The 15,204-nt window shown below is 33.6% G+C and overlaps 2 protein-coding genes across 3 annotated transcripts in view; both read left to right on the forward strand.

Moving 5' to 3' along the window:
• Positions 1-15,204, forward strand: part of LOC147824446 (3',5'-cyclic-AMP phosphodiesterase 4D-like) — a 483,409-nt gene that overhangs the window by 195,500 nt on the left and 272,705 nt on the right. The window lies entirely within an intron of this gene.
• The window catches only part of LOC147824448 (uncharacterized), an 84,767-nt gene that overhangs the window by 17,498 nt on the left and 52,065 nt on the right, over positions 1-15,204 (forward strand). The window contains exon 2 of the mRNA XM_087189616.1: positions 1-15,204. This exon is cut by the window's left edge and continues 14,328 nt beyond it; it is cut by the window's right edge and continues 52,065 nt beyond it. The gene's annotated coding sequence lies outside the window, so the exon portion shown is untranslated.

Here is a 15,204-nt window from a genome sequence, read left to right on the forward strand (position 1 = left end):
GTGGAATTGTGAGTATCATAAGTGAGAGCAAGGAACCAGGAGACCATGGGTGGAATTATAGTCATGAATCCTGTCAGAGTTTCTGCTGGAGAGAGACAGTGCTAAAAACCTTTAAGGGCTGAGGAAAGACCTGGAGACTCAAGGAACACTGAAACCTGGAGGCCAGACTTATGCTGTACATTTTGAGGATGTTTTAAAGGAAGGGAGAGAGGGCTGGAAGCAGCAGAGAATTGCAAGAGAGACCGTTGCATCTCTTTTAGGGTCAGTAGTACAAAGATATGGGAGAGAAAATGACTTCCACATCACAGGGTTAGAATAAATCAGTATTCTCAGTGGGCAGCCAGGACTATTGGAAAAAGAAGATGAAAAAAACAGAGAAGGCACTGAAAATTTGGGATTTTACTGATAGGCTATGATTTGTAAAAGTCACACTGGAGAGTTTGTGATACTGGGAGAAGTCTGGGTACTTAAGTCAAAGTAGGGGATTTACAGAGCCCTCTGGTGACAGGAAACACCCCAGCAGTCTTGGGCTTCTTGTAATGAGTGTGCATTAAAATCAAGGACCTTGTGAGACCTTTTAGTCAGACAACCAGAGACTGTTCTGCTGGGACAGCCAGTATCTTGGGCCTCTTTTAAAAAATTCATTCCAGGTACCACAATGCATCTGGGGAACATTTGTAGAAAAGAGGGGAGATGCAGTGGGGAGATGCAGTGGGAATCTGGATGGCCAGGTGTGCCCAGCAGGCTGCAGGTCGACATTTTTTTTTCTTTATAAAGCTATATTCTTTCCATCTCTTTATCATATGTTTATGCTGTAGAGATAAGATACATGGTAGAGGATGCAGAAAGGTGACTAGGAAATTGCTAGTTTCTAGATGTATGGCCCAGGGACAGGTTTTCATGCATGAAATTGTCATTTGTTTTTCCCTGAATCAAACACAAAATTCTGTTCCTGGGTATGTAGGGCTAGATACTGAGGACTGAAAACCATTTAAAAAAAAAAATATATATATATAGTGTACTTGACAGCAGTTTATACACGTAATTGTTACAATAACATTGCTTTTATTAAATAAAGTTGGCATTAGGTGTTGGCATAAAATAGTTTTAAAAGACAACAAGACTGTGCCACATCTTAACATTTTTACCAGAGTGTTTTCATTATCATAATTATAAGTGAAAGAACTGTGAAATAAATAGAATGTAGCTTTCTCTTTGGAATTTGAATTGTTAGTTTGTATTGCCAGCTTATGGATCTATCTTATGTGTGCCAGCTGGCTGTTATTAGAAAATATCACTTTCTGTGTCTTAGAAAAGAAAGGTGCCCTGCAACTCAACATGTACAAACTCCCCCCCTCCCCAGGGGAAGGGTGAGTCCCGGAACCTTCTAACTTGTAAGGATTATGCAGCTCTCGCTATGATTGATTGGTTGGCTTCTTCTCAAGAAATGCTCTCAGTGTGTGTTTTATGTTCTAACAGAGCCAGGGCTTTGCTGATCAGCACGCCACCCCTGTGAAGACGCGGGCATGCTTTGTGCATTTGCTCTTGTAGCCTGGGAGGCATATTTCAACACACTCTCCAGAATTGGCTGGAACATGCCTGTCACTCCCAGCTGACTCTGATGACGTTCTTGCCAACGTAGATTTACATCAACACATTCTTTACTGGAAAAAAAAACAAAACTCATTCAGAGTATACAGGGTGGTCCATTTAAAAGCGGTGTGGCATCAGTTTGAAGAGGGATGCATTGTAAGGGAAGCACTATAAAAATACACTGCCAGTGAAAGGCTGTACAGAGCATAGAATTATGATGAAGATCACCCATGAAGACCGCCCCCCCCAAATTGTCTTAAGCTGTAACTTTGTAACTTCTAAAGAGTGACTTATCCTGAAAAGAGAAATATTTCCTCTATTCTAAACTTGTCCTTTCAGTGTGCTGGCTATGAAGACATTTTTAACCACTTCTTTCTCAAGCCACATAATCACAGTACTAAATTCGTTGAAAAAAATGAGACATGAGGGCTGATAAGATGAATTATAATCTGACAGCATTTGTTTTTACTGGCCCAAAATTTGGCTTGCCAGTTCAACAGAAATATAGATTTTACTGTTAGCATGAAATCTTCTGACATATATCCATCTCATTTTTTGACTCATCCTCAGTATCCTAATGAATGCTTGCAATAGACATATTACTCAGATGTCTACAGACAGGAAACCAGCCACTCAGAAATAAAAGCTGTTGCCATAGCTATCCAGAAAATAATACAAAACTATCCTTGCTATAGAAAAGAAAAATTCAATACCAGTGGCACATGACCTATGGTTAGTATTTTTATGACCCCAAACTATTCACCCTTCATTTTTGTCGTCCTAGCCTACTCCAAGTCGTTATAATAATGGATACAACTGAATGGATTTGCAATTTTACCTTTTCTCTCATGATAACAAGTAGGATTTTCAATGACACATGCTTTGATCTGTCTGCTTTTAAATCTCTTAAGCAGGGCAGCTCTAGACAGCTTCCTCTCAGAAGATTTTACAATCCTAATAGACCTCATCATGAATTCTATATTTATGCTTGTTTGGACACATCAAAGTCAGGCTTATACCAAGGGCTACCTGACAAGTTAATGTCATCAGCTTCTTGTTACAACCACGGGTTTTTTTTTATACCTAGCAGAAATGAAGGATACCTTGTAAAATTAAAAAAAAATTGTAGGCTACATTTTAGGAATATTTTTAAATGTTTTACTGTGATGTTTCCTCTGATGTATTTTGTCCACAATTAGTACTGTGGTCATAATGAGCTCCCAAAGGTTCTGTGCTGCCTCCATACAGTACAATGGAAAAGGAAAAGATGTGGATATAAGAATAATAAGATGGATCCCCATGAATAAATCTATGACATCTATGGTTAATGCATGAGAGTTATGATGCAACACTTTATTATAAAGATGTGAGTTTACTGGCCAATCAGATAACAGGAAGTTTCGGAATTTGAACTGTCATAAAAGATCACTAAAACAGTTGACAGTATATATTCAAATATAGTGCACGAATGAGGAACTGTTGGTTAAAAAACTGACATTAAACTTTCAAGTTATGTTAATCATCCTACTAACAGAATCCTGTCTATCTCATTCTCGTTCCATGTTCACAAAGCAATCTTCTGATTATAGTTTTCCTTGTTATATTGCACTGTCAACTGAGTCCTATAGAGCATAGTAGTAGGTCAGGTGGCTAGAAGCTTGATAGTCTGAGCAAAGATTGTAGTGTTCAATGAAAAGAAATACATTGGCTTTTGGATCCTGTCCAACAGTCTCATGAGCTTATACAATGTGATCTGCTCATGAGAGGAGGCCAGTCTCCTAGGATGAGAGATTCTAGTTTCTAAGTCTACAAAGTCTAGTGCCAGATTCTGATCCTTGCAATTTCTCTAAGATATTGCCAATTTTAAAGGCTTTCAGGAAAAAAATCTGCCAACATTTCCAGGCAAAATTTTTCTCTTCTGCCATGCCCTGAACATGTTTCATTAAAAATCACAGCAGCATTAAAAGCACATTTTGGAACTATAATCATGGTAAGAATGTAGATGTGTGTTGTTTCATTCCCTTAATAGAAGGTGTCTGATAAGAAAATCATGACTTATCCATCAAAAGCTGATATGTTTCTGTGTAGCAAGAATATGACTGCTCATGTTTGTTTCTCTGATGTGATTCTTTTTTTTTTTTTTTTTTTGATGTTGTGATTCTTAAAGAACTTGGTCAGAGGTTCTAAGAGACATGTCCAGCCCTTAGAATCAGTGTCTAGAGTTCTCTAGATCCCTTTTTCTCCACTTTCTTATTTTTTCTCAGGTCCAGTTGCACATAGGGAACCATGAAATATTATAGCTTCCACTTCACAAAGTTTTATCTTTTAGAAAGTTTTGATTTTTAAATAGGATATTAAAAAGACAGAAAATTTTGTATGCTCCAAGAATGTGAGTTTTAAGTTATAGAATTACAGAAGGGTGGAACATGTTTCAAGTCAACTGCAGTAACTGTTGTGATGGCACTCTATAGCAAAGCTGTGTGTTTTCAACCATATATAAGGTGCCATAATGGTATGTGGACTGTCGAAACGATGACAAAAATATATAGCAGGCTGTGCTGTAACAGTAAGGATTGGTTTGTATTTGAAACTTTGGTTCTCAGATCTTGGATCTACCAGAGAAAGATGTCTAAGAACTAATAGTTTGTTATGGCTGCCATTACAACTAACCTTAAACTTGATGCCTCAAAAGAATGTAGATTTATTATTTCAAAGTTTGAGAGGCCAGGAGGTCAAAATAAAGGCATATGAAGAAGGTCATCACTTGCTCTGAATACTCTAGGAAAGAGCATGTTTCACACCTCATCTATATTCTGGTAATTACTGGTTTTCTTGGCTTGTAAAGACATTACTCCAACCTCTGCCTCTATTTCCACATAGCTTTTCCCATGCGTTTCTCCTTTGCATGTCTCTTACGGGATATTTGCAATTGAATTTAGGGCCAATCTGGATAATCCCAAAAGATCTCCTTAAATACGTCTGTCAAGACCTGTTTCTAAATAAATTAATATTCACAGATCCCAGGGATTAGAACATGGACATGTCTTTGGGGGCCATTTTAGCCCACAGCAGTGCCTTGTCATGATGGTTGCTGAGAAAGCCACCCAGATGGCCTGACATTTAGATCACACCTGTCTGGAGAATACTTTCCTACAGCTCCAGCTGCCCTTGAGGCTTCTAGCTTGAACACCTGGTGCAACTGGGCTTTTAGTGATAAGAAGCCAAGAACATCAGCTTCCTTTAAGTGGACACTATCATGGTCACTGGATGTCCAGTCATAGTGTGTTGGTCTTTCCTTCCAAAAGCACTAGAAAGGGATTTGAGAAAGATAAATGAGAAATCCTATTTACCTTGTATCCTCTGTGCATGGAGTTCTCTTGAGAAAAGAAAGAAGGAAAACTGTAGTTCAAAAAAGGGACTAGTGGATGTTTTACCAGCTTTTTATGAATGCTTGCTCTAAATCTCAGTGACTAAAATTGGCATTTTAAAACATAAACGTGGTACATATTTATGTTAAAAGTGCATATAAAATATAATCATTTGTAAGTCCCCTAATGCCCCTTAGCTTTCAATTTGCTTTCATCAGAGAACTATTCTTGGCATTGCCTGGGGAAGCCATCTAAAAATGTTTATGTTTAAATAAATATAATAAGGATATCAGAAACTGTGTTCATCAGGGTTTCATTGCTGTGGTGAACTACCTAAAATAAGCAATTTAAAAGAAAAAATTATTTTGGCTCAACATTTCAGAGGTTTCAGTCCATGATTAGGTGGCTCCATTGCTTGTAGGTCTGTGGGTTTGTGATGAAGTAGAAACATCATGGTAGACAGGCATGGTGGAAGAAAGTTGCTCACTTGATGGAAACCAGGAAACAGAAAAAGGAGTAGAGTCTGAGAGAAAGAGACTGGGGACCAGATAATGACTCCAAGTTCACACCCCCATGACCTACTCCCTTCCATGAGACCATCACCTCTCAATAATGGCATCAGATTATGATCTCATCAATGGATTAATCCACTAATGAAGTTAGAACCTTCATGATCCACCTATCTTTCAAAAGCCCATCCTCTGAACCTGTGATCTTTTTGGGGTGTTGACATTTTAGAGCTAAACCGTAATAGTAACCATTATCAAATAAGTGTTATGTACTAAATACAATGGTAGGTGTTTCCAGAGATTATTTCATTTAATTCTCACTACAAGACCTGAAGGGTGTCTGAGTATGGTGACATCTGTAATTCCAGCCAATTGGGAGGCCTGGGCAGGAAGATTACAAGTTCGGGAATAGCTTTGGCAATTTAGTGAGACCCTGTTTCAAAATAAAATGAAAAAGAGCTAGGAATATAGTTCAGTGGTGCAATGCTTGCCTGGCATGTATGAGACTCTAAATTCAATCCCTAGTACAACAAAAATCTAACAGATTTATCTGTGAAAGACATTTCTACTGGTGAAATCATAAGCCCAAAATTTTATTAATTTTAAATAATAAAAGATTTTGGCAAATTGGCTTTCAAAATTGTTTCACTGTTTTTCACACCTGTAAACAGTATACCAGAAGACCTATTGGTTTTTCATGATTACTCTTACCATTACTGGATATGATCTACTTTTATTTTATATCATTATTTTAGGTAAACAATAATAGGTATTATTATTTACTACTTTATATTTTATGGGTGATTTTGAACATCTTTTCATTGAGTGTTACTGTTCTTGGCCTAAGGCCTCTTCATACATTTTTCTCCTTAAAATTGGGATTATAACCATTTTGGTGTTGATTTATAATAACTGTGTATTTAGGAATGAGCTCTGTGTCATAAATATTTTAAATGCTTTTCTCAGTCTGTTTTTTTCTTTTGTCTTGTTTATTTTAAAAATCACATAAATATTCTAAGTTTTTATTATGACACCAAAACCCATAACACAGAACTTGCCATTTTAACTATTTTAAAGTCTGCAGTTTAGTAGTGTAAGTATATCCACAGTGCTGTGCAACAGATTTCCACAAAGTTTTCATCTTGTAAAATTGAAACTTTACCCAGTGAACATCAACCATCATTTTCTTCTTCCCCCTGGCCTCTAGCAAGTATCATTCTACCTTTTTATGCATTTGACCACTTTAAATACTTCATGCAAATGGAGTCATCTAGTATTGGTCTTTTTGTCACTGACTTATTTCACTTAGCATAATGTCTTAAAGGTTTCTCCATATGAATTTCTTCCTTTTGAAGTTTGAATATATTCCGTTCTAGTACATACCACATTTTGTTTATTCATTCATCCTTCAATGGACCTTTCTTTTGCTTTGACCTCTTGGCTATCGTGCATAGTGCTATTTGAACATGGGTGTACAAATATACTGCTTTCAGCTCTTTTAGATATATACCTTCAAGTGGGATTACTGCATTTTACTGTGGTTCTGATTTTAATATTTTGAGAATCTTCTATATTGTTTGCTTTAACAGTTGTACCATTTTTTATTCCACCAATAAATAATGCACATATCCATTTTCTCGATATTTTCATGGACACTTATTTTCTGACTTATCGATAGTAGCTAGGCTAAGTAAGTGTTCTGCCACTGAGCTATGCCCTCAGCCCCTAATAATAGCTATTTTAATTGGTGTGAGATGATATCTCATGATTTTTATTTGCATTTCTTCAATGATTAGTGATATTGAACAGTTTCTCATTTTCTTGTTGGATGTAGTAATGTCTATTACTACATTATTAATTGGATTATTTGGTGTTTTGCCCCTAAAATTTCTTAATATAGTTAAGATGTAGTATTTTTTTCTTCCTGAATGACTTTTATGTCTGTTTAAGTGGTATGACTCCATTTTATGGTCAAAATTTTTTCACTTTATCTTTATCCTAGGTCTTTTAAAGTCTTTTCTTTTTATGTTTAACTTTTGATCCATATTTTTTTTTATATCAGGAATAAGAAGTGTTGAAGGTACAGCTCAATAGTAGAGAACATGGAGAACATGTTTAGTGTGGCTGAGGCCCTGGGTTCTGGTCCCACCGCACACACACACACACACAAGAGACAGGGGAAAGGATCCAGCTTCTTTTATCCCATTGACCCAGCCCCATTTTATAGAACAGTTACTGATCATGTAGGGCTTGACTACTCTGTGTAGGCTTTGTTATAGAGAGCCATTTTTACCATACCTACCACTGCAGTGATTGTTCTAGTATTACCTGCTGTGATATCTTGCTAGAATTTATTTACATTGTCCTAACTGGTAAATGTCAGTTATTGATATAGCTTTAAATAAGTGCCATAAAGGCTTAAAATACTTTATTGTTCCATTTACTGAGCTCTTTTTTCTTTCAAAATAAATATTGACTACATTTCCCATTATTGTTTCTTTTGGGTGGAGTAAATAATGGGAAATAATTTCACTGATATGGGAGGCCAGAGTGAAAGAATATTTCTACATAGAAAGATTACTTTTTCAAATGCAAAAGGATTATAAGAGTTTCTAAGTAAGGCATAGACCTGTCTACTTTAGGACATTTGCCTAAGTGAAATTCTTTGACTAAATTTAGAATCCTTGAAACGCCATACCTGGCACATCTAGAGATTAAAACCTTCATCCTCACATCAAATGGTGCTTATCATCTCCAAGTACTTATAAAAAGAATAGAAGTTTAGGAAATAAAGTTGCTCAAGGCTGGGCTTTACTGTTATATTTTGGTAGTAAGATTGAATAGCTGCGATCTGTTTGAACATTGGTCTCCTCATTTGTTAAATGATTCACATGAAAATTTTGAAAAGCTTGTCTAAGTGACTAAATATGGTAATTCTTAAGATATCCACTTCATGCGCTATTACATGTTGAAAAATGACAGTGATCATTTTTTCCAGATTTATTTATTTTTAAGTCTTCATCAAGCTAATTATCATAAACACAGATAAACAGCCAGAGTAATGACCAAAAAATAGATAAAACACATAAAACAATGATTACTTTTATCATTAGCCAACAACAATAGTCATGGTGAATGTTGATTCTGCTGGTGCAAAACATATTTCTACCCATTCATGAGTGATCAGGGCCAGACTTCCAGTCCCTATGTTGTACAAAAACTCATTAAAATTATGAATTTATTTGAAGCAGTAAACCCAAAAACTCTTCTAGATTAAACTATTGAATTTAGATGACATCTTCTTAGAAAAAAAAATTCCCTAGCCAGTTTTATTCTTTGCCTAGTCTCTTCTTTGTTTCAGTAACTTTAAAAGTCTTATTAAATTCTTGGAGAATATAATTACAAATTGTTTGAAATGAAAGAAACAATATGTAAGGGTGGATCTTCAGAGATGCAGTTAGTAACTTTTGTGCTACTAATTAAAATTGTTTTCTTTTGCTTGAAAGGGAGAAAATCAGTTCTTTGAAATAGAATATGTAAAATTTAAAACTAATATGCAGCAGATATTTCTCAGAACAACTTCGTGGTCACAGCTAGTTGTTTTCTTTCTATTAACTGCATTATTCTGAAACATCAAAGTTGTGCACAGTTATATTAAGAGTTCTTGTATAAGTTACCACATTTTATTTTTTGCTTTTAAATGGCAGGGCTAGGAACAAACTCACTACACAGATAAATGGTTAAAAGATTAAGAGATAAGGGAAAGGGAAAGGGAAGGGAAGGGATTGGATGGGGAACTCCTGGAATATGTTAAGTACTTAGTAACATAAAGAAAAAGGGGCCTTGGAGAGATCATTTACATTTTGACTGTTTTTTACATTTTGAGGTTCATAGCAGTACAGAAAAGTACCAAGGCCACATGCTTTGAGCTAAGTGGGACCTGGACACAGATTGTATGATGTAGTCCACTGTTCTTTTAGGCTGACCAGAGCCTCTGAGAATGGGGCTGGAAGGAAACTAGAGAGAACTTATCATTCATTAAGTGTCTCTGAGGCTTAGTGGCCTCTTTTTTATATTTTCTGTCCTCTTGTTTTAATTCTCTTGTTTTGACACTAGATTTGGAGTACTAAGAGACAACGCCATTTTCAGTATTACCCACCCAACTTTGACTTCACACTAGGTACCATGAATACATGAAACTTATAAAGAAATGAATTAACAGAATAATTTGCTGTATGTGTATAGAACTTTGTCATTGTTCTTTCTCTGCCACTACTAGCTGGCTCAATGATCTTAGATAAATAAATCCTAATAAGCTCAGTTTCCTCTATATGTAAGCAGGGTGTTGAATAGTGGATCCCTAAAGCAATTTCCAGTATAAAATGCTGTGCTCATCCACCTGAATAATTCCACAGGTGAAAAAGTGCTGAAGTAACACTATCACTTGGTTGTTAGCTACCTACCGATTGAATGTTCTGCTCAGACTTGAAAGAAAAGGGAATCTCAAACTTAATTCCACTCTTGTATTTTTCTCTATTTTTATCTGGACAGCTCTGCCTTACTGATTGCATAGCCTTATGTGAAATCTTTCATTCAGTGCAGCAAGACATGGAAAGAGAAGGAAAACATTACATCAAATTTTCCGGAAATGGGCCACTATTTATAAGCTATAAATGAGTAATAATTTAAAAGTTTATGAGATTTACTTATTTTAGCAAAGTAAAGTGAAGATAATGCTTATAAAATAACCAATCATCTTTCCTCTTACTCTTTTCAATTTTAGAATAACACATCACTAGGAAAAAAATGGATTATTGTTCCAGTAAACACACAGAAGTAGAGCATTTAAACATTATTGAAAATAAATACTGTGCTTTATAAAACAAAGAATAAATGATAGAAGATTAAAATGGGCCAGTAGATATTTAGATACAAAATGACTTATGGATAAAATTAGTTTCAGACTCTTTTTGTAAATTACTCACGTAGAAATTTTCTCTAGTGATCCACTAATTCTTACCTACATAGTATATAAAGAAGAAATCTTATAGAACATTTGTACAATGTTATGATTAAGATAAAATCTTCAACCTCCATGGGAACTTTTTAGGCTTGATTAAATTAGTGGTTAAAAATAATAACACGAGACTCATATTTCCATTATTTCAGACCACTTTATATTACTCTCTAAACTTCTGTATCATAATTTTATATTACTAACATTTATTTAACCATTCTCTTTAATATTAGATGCATAACTTTAGAAAATGATGCAAAAATAAACATCTTTGAAGGTTATTTTGTATTGTTGCTTCAGTATGGATTCTCAGAAACATGAGTCTTAAAAAACATTTTAAGAGACATTGTAGTCTGGTCTTCAGAAACTGATATTAGTATATTATGGTACCATATTGTATCATTTCAAGTATTGAGATTTTACAGTTAGTATTTTCCAGATTAATACATTGAAGAATAATATGTTTTAATTGATGTGTATATAAGAATTTTCTATTTTTTCTCAAGAATTATATATTAATATCTTATAGTTCAGCAAATTAGCTTTTAATTCATCTCTCATTTTTGCAGAAATATTTTTCTGTTTGTTATTTGCCATCTCAATTTTTTATATAAAAGTATAGCCACAAATTACATTTTGGGAAATTTTTTTCTGCAACATTTATAGGAGACCATTCCTTAACTTAAAACTAGATTAAAATTCACCTTTATTTTCTCCTAGGTTGTTTAAAAAAACTTTTTCATTGCTGAAAATAATTGAAAGATGATATTTGGCTTAGGATCAATATAAAGCCGTACCATTTTGATACAAATTGAAGTAGATATAAGATAAATGAGTAAGATGTATCTTTGGAGTTTGATATGAACATAAATGATCAAATAATATATATTTTTAAAATTAGAATATTTGAGATAAATTTAAAATATACTCATGCATAAAATATATTTTTATAATTTTATTTAAAATGATTAAACATTTCAGGCATATAAAAAGCATAAATGAGAATATAGCCATATATGTATCACTGAGCTCAAGAAAACTTTAAAGATAAAACTAGCACTCTAGTGTACTCTTCTTCGTTCTATTACCTTTCCTTCTTTCTCTGTGGTAACCATTACTATGTATTCCTTTATCCTGAGCATGTTCTTTCTGCATAGATTTGCATTTAAAAGCAATGGTTTCATCTCAGTGAAGAAAATAATTAATTATGCCTTTATTATCTTGATTATATTATATATTGTATTAAAACATTTAATTAAATGGGCAAATAATATTACATACTTGTTTCCTATTCATGGAGAATGGAATTCTTTTCTGTTCCAAATGTGTCATTCATATTTTATTTCCTTGTTCTCCACAAATATAAACAAAATAGGGCATAAGACAAACATTTTATTAAAAAAAGTCAGCATATGACCTATGTATGGCTCATTGAGTCAATATAAAATTGAGACATTCATTTAAATCATTTTGGTGCCACAACCTACGCATGTTATATTTTATGTGTGCAGATAGCTGAATCAAAATACAACATAGAAATAACATCTCTCCCTGATGAAATCTTAATCTTAATCATCTATTAATCATTCACACACATTCATTTATATTTGTTAAGAAAATCACAAACTCCAATGAATAGTTAAACACTACACCAACAGCAAGATACTATTTATCATTTTAAATATTTCAAAATATATAAATTTGGGATCAGTTTTAGTCTTCAGACAAAATGGTTTTATAGCTAAAACTAAAAATACACTTTACCATACTGTATTAAAAAGTTGTTAAATTTAATAAAGTAGTATTTTATCAATTTCTTGGGTGTAGAATTGTTTTTCCTAAGATTGCGTTCTCTTAGAGTGCTAGGAAGTTATATGTGTACGTATGTCCATCCTATCATTACGTAGATGCTGCCAGCACCTGGGAGGTTATGTAACTTGCCTAGGTCACAGGAATTTTTTTTTCTAATTTTAGAACTGATCCTAGGCCACAGTTTCAGGAGTCTCCATCCAGTATTTATTATCCACTTACAGAGTCAGGGACTTCAGTGCAGGCCTCAAGACATTTTGTAAAATATTAGAAACTATGCAAAAAGCAAGAATAGTCAAAAATAACACTTTGCATTTCACTCTTTTTAATGCCCTCTCTTCTAAGAAAGCTACTTTAAAACTTTAGGGTTTATTCTATGCCATCAGTCATTGGATTGTGTTATAAAAACAGTTGTAATTAATGGGCTGTTATTGCGTAAATGAAGAGTTAGTTTATAAGGAAAATTTCAGAGTATAACTGTTAAATTATTTTCTTAAATATTTCTGATTGCTATGAAAAGTATGCAGGCTATTACATTCATAATCACTTTTCATATTAAATAATGTATGTATTACATTAAAAATTTTATTGATAATATATTTTTCTGATTAGCAAATTAAGAATTTTTTATTAAATGTTTGAAGCCTGCCACAAATACAAGAAACATTAAAACAGTTATAATACTACTTTTGAAATAAATATTCTCCAAATGTAAGATATGTGTAGTATTTCCAAATTTGTGCTGGTGCAGTTAATGCTACTGTGAACATATTTCCTGCACATATTTTTAAAATTTGTGTGAAACTGTTTGCTTCCTTTGTGATTTCTACTATATTTTGTCATATCACTTTCAAAGGAATTTATATCAACTTGCAATGCCTCAGTAACGTTGTTTGAATAATATTAAGTATAATTTTCTTAAAATATTCACTGCTTTAGGTGACATAAATACTGAGTATTATTTCAGGGATTAATAGTATTTTTTTTTACTTTGTTTAACCTCAGTAATCACTTTTGTCTGACCTCTTTTCAACCCTTTTCATCATCTACCTAAAATAACTTAATGTTTTATCTGTTGGTTGATTTTCTTACACATGTGTGTTATCTCTTTTGATTACATAAATTTGACACTTTTTTATTTTAATCAACTATTTTCAGATCGTTTGCTTTTTGTTTTTAAAATTTATATTGTGAAGAAGTTTTGTTTTTGTTACAGACAGTCTGCTAAAGCAAAATAATAATGCGTGGTTCTCATGTTTAGAAAAATAAATATATTCTGAATATATTTTGATAAATAATGGAAGGTATTTTATCTCAGTATGACATTTTAGTCAGGGAAAAACTTCATATACAAGGATGATCCCATATTACAGAAGTGAAAAGTTCCTTAGTATTTTTACTATACATTTTCTATATGTAGATGTTTTCAGATACACAAACTTAGTTTTGTTACAGTTGCCTACAGTTTTCACTGTAGTAATAGGTTGGACAGTTTTGTAACCTAGGAGCAATTAGGTAGACCATATATCCTCAGAATACAGCAGACTATGCTATCTAGGCTTGTGGAAATGTACTCCATGATGTTCCCAAGACAGTGAAATCACCCGGTGACACATTTCTAAAAACATACTCTGACATTAAGTGGCCCCTGCCTGTGCACCATTCTTACTGCATTGTCTTACAAAAGTTTGTTTAATTTCCGAGTTTAATATTTCAAAAATCTTATTGACACTTACTTTAGAACAAATACAGAGGTTCATCTCAAGTTTTAAATCTTAGAATTTGTTTTATGGTATTTTGAGTCAGTTAGCTGAATAATTTAGAACACAAACTAAGTTGTTTCTGAGTTTATAGAGCTCAAAACTTCAGTATAGGGTTTATGGGACTTAACGGAGTTTCATGAGTGCAGTGCTTATGAAATATGCAATTTTTATTAAGTCTTTTCTTCATAGCACATCAGGGGAATGCTGTCCCTAAGCCTCTACAGAATGAGCTTGATATTCTGTAAACACTGCAGTCAGTTTGGACCTTCACAAGTCTGGGTATCCAATTGGGGTAGATGAGGTTTCTAGCCAGTTTAGAGAGTTTTCTTCATCTGTCCCTCACATATTTTCAACCCCTCCCCTACTTATGTTTTTTAGTTTTTCTTTCAAAAAGTAAAAGAGAGGGGAGGAGCAAAAGAGAGAAAGAGAGAAGAAAAGAGAAAAAAATGAGTCTAAAGCACATACTATGGAATGACAATAAATTACTATGTTGAGTTATGTCAATATCTTTTACTTCCTCCTTAGTGGTTCTTTATAACACACACACACACATATGTGCATATATATATGTGTGTGTGTGTGTGTGTGTGTGTGTATCTGATCAGAGAAATCAGACCTTATTTTGTTTAGGAGATACTTGTTCATTTTCATGTTCCAGACCTCTGCAGATAAAGTCTAAACATTTTTTTATGAGCCTGTCTCAATAGTGCAGCACTTGTAATATCACTTACTTGAAGGAATTTCATACTATTGTAAATTCTCAGGACAATGTATATATAAGGGGCAAGCCAGTTCTATAACATATAATTTGTTGTTAATTTTGTAGATGTTTGAAAATATCAGCATCAAATACAACTTAGAACCTATTCCATTGATTCTGTTACTGTGAATAAAATTTACTGTGTTTTATCCTACATTGTAATCATGAACTGTGACTTACATATAATTTAAGAAAAATGTTTTTTAATAAAACCAGTACTTGAGTGGGGAGGAGATATATATATATATATATACACACACACACACACACACACACACACACACACATATTTCTATATATACACATATTTCTATATATACACATATGTGTGTATGTGTTTCTATATACAATATGTATTTCATGTATGTCAACCATATATATTTTT

Source organism: Heterocephalus glaber, unplaced genomic scaffold, assembly GCF_053883595.1.
Source record: "Heterocephalus glaber isolate CG9 unplaced genomic scaffold, H.glaber_assembly_v1.0 deba00001543, whole genome shotgun sequence".
Lineage (NCBI taxonomy): Eukaryota > Metazoa > Chordata > Mammalia > Rodentia > Bathyergidae > Heterocephalus > Heterocephalus glaber.